Source organism: Amia ocellicauda, chromosome 13 (assembly GCF_036373705.1).
Source record: "Amia ocellicauda isolate fAmiCal2 chromosome 13, fAmiCal2.hap1, whole genome shotgun sequence".
NCBI lineage: Eukaryota > Metazoa > Chordata > Actinopteri > Amiiformes > Amiidae > Amia > Amia ocellicauda.
The window spans coordinates 16,880,486-16,882,870 of record NC_089862.1 but is presented as its reverse complement, the minus strand read 5'-3'; positions in this window follow the sequence as shown (position 1 = coordinate 16,882,870).

Here is a 2,385-nt window from a genome sequence, read left to right as displayed (position 1 = left end):
GAGCAGCTACTACTTATTATGCTGTCATTTTACTGCTTTATTTTTATTACTATTATTTAGTTTTTAGCAGACATCCTTGTCCAGGGCAACTTTAAAAAATAAAATAGGAATACAAAGTACAATAATTCAATGCAGTTCAAGGCTTAATGCAATTTACAAATTCCAATTTACACAAGTGTGTACAGTAAACAATATATGTCTTACATCCTAGATTGTAAAAGCTAATCAGTTCAGACAAGATTCTAAGTCACAGTCAAGAGCCAAGGGAAAGTGGTTATCTAGTGACTATCATTGGACGCCAAACCAATAAAAACAAAATATATAATGTTTTCTTTCATTCAAATATTAATGGTTTTAAGTATAATATACTATTATCTTGGTGATGGAGTGTCTCAGAGACAATGTAGGGTAGACATGGCAGCTAAAGAATGAAATGGTCAACGAGAGCTGTGACTGACCTTGGAGATTTGTAAGTGAAGCTTCCACTGCACATTCAAAACAGCAATGCCACAGGAACAGGTGAACAGGTGACCACTGCATGTATTTAATGAACTGTCTGGAATTTCCTGCACATTTAGAAGCTACGCTTACCATCTGGGTTGTCTAGACACATTGTGGATCTGTGCAACAGAAAGCCAATAGGACAGAACAGAATATAAAGATTTTTAAAATGTATTTAGAGGACCAAACTGAATTGCAAATTGAGTTTCTATGAGTTTGTGGGAGTATGTGCGTAGGATTGTATGGTTTTATGGAACAATATGTTGGTATAAATCCAGATTTAAGCTTCAGACATCTAAAATTTACTTATTGTCAAATCATACTTACATTTAAATTACACTTAAACTACCTTAACAGCAGTGTCTCCCTGCCTGTTACTGTATATTGTCTTTGTTTTCAAAACTGAAAAATCACCTTTATTACAATGTTTCAACAGAGTTTGAGGAGAGATTACAATGTTAACTTCAAACAACCAGGAAAGGTGATCATATCAACCCCCCATTGACCCACCACAAAAACAATAGAGAAAAATAGACTTTCAGGTTGTTTTCTCTATGAAATACAATGTTTGAAACACGTTTTAATTTGATGCCCCACTAAGATCATTGAACAAATGAAAAAAACATATGGGCTACATTTGTATTTATTTTTATCAGGAATTCAGAACAGGAAGATGAGTATAGGGTTAGGGTGTGGAACAGTTTCCTTTTCAAACAATGTGTTCAGGCTCACATAATGTACTGCACCTTTGGGTTGAAAATGCAGAATAGATTGAGACTTCTTTGGTAAGCTACATATAGTCAGCATGTTAAGTTGTTGCAATCCCAGTTACATTGTTAAGATAAACTTACTGTCTCCTTGCCTTTTGAAGCAAAATATAAAAATGGTTTAGTTAATATCATCTGTATTACAAATGAGTTCTGTTTCCAACGCGGAACTGTATTACAAATTCAATGTCTGTTTTAATGTTTTCATGTGTTCTGTGGTCGTTTGCTATTCGATTATTTGAGTTTGACCAAATAGCTCATTCTAAGAGTTAATTTTTATTTAATAAAATCTTCTGTCAAACAAAAGGCTGCCATTAATTATTGTAATAGTTAATCAAGTAAATGTTTTTGTCTAGGTCCCATAATAGATCAATAATGTTCTCATTAGTTTGGACTTAATTATTATTTTTAAAGAGTGGTAATAACATGTTTTAGTTGTTTTCTTTTCCATTTCTCTGAGTACTTCCTACCCCTTCATGCAATTCAATTTCACAAGTTAATACTTATTTTCTCTATATAGAAACATGTATAAAATACCAGTTATTAGTAGATGTGCCCATCTGCAGAACAGCAATATGAGGCAGAATTAAGGCAATTGTGATTTATGAATTTCTAAGAGTGTGAGAGTATTGCTTCTCTTTTAGATTTTAATAATTTCTTAACACAGTAACAGTGATGAAAATAAGATTTCCCAGACCTGATAAATTTGTATCTGAAATCTTATATCTATGTCAATTCTATCCCTCAACACTGCTCACCCAAATTAAATTAACCTGGCTTTAGCTTGAGAAATACATATTTCCAGAGGTGAAACTCCTCCAGGGGTTTAGCAGCTAATTAAAGGGAAATGACACATAGGTATGCTTTGCCATTTTATAACCACACTGGGGATCCTGGTTTTTAGAAAGGCTGGTAGTCCTCAGAGTGACAAGACCTGCATTTTTAAGTCAATAAAATTCACAATTTTGCATAAAATCAGTACCTTTTAGACTATTAAGAAATAAGCTTTGCACAATTCCCTTTAATGTATCTTTCTAGGTCAGATTAATCACCTTCCCTGGAGTCCGGTGGCTCATTCACAAAACAAAAATATTGGTTTTAACTGAGATACTTTGAC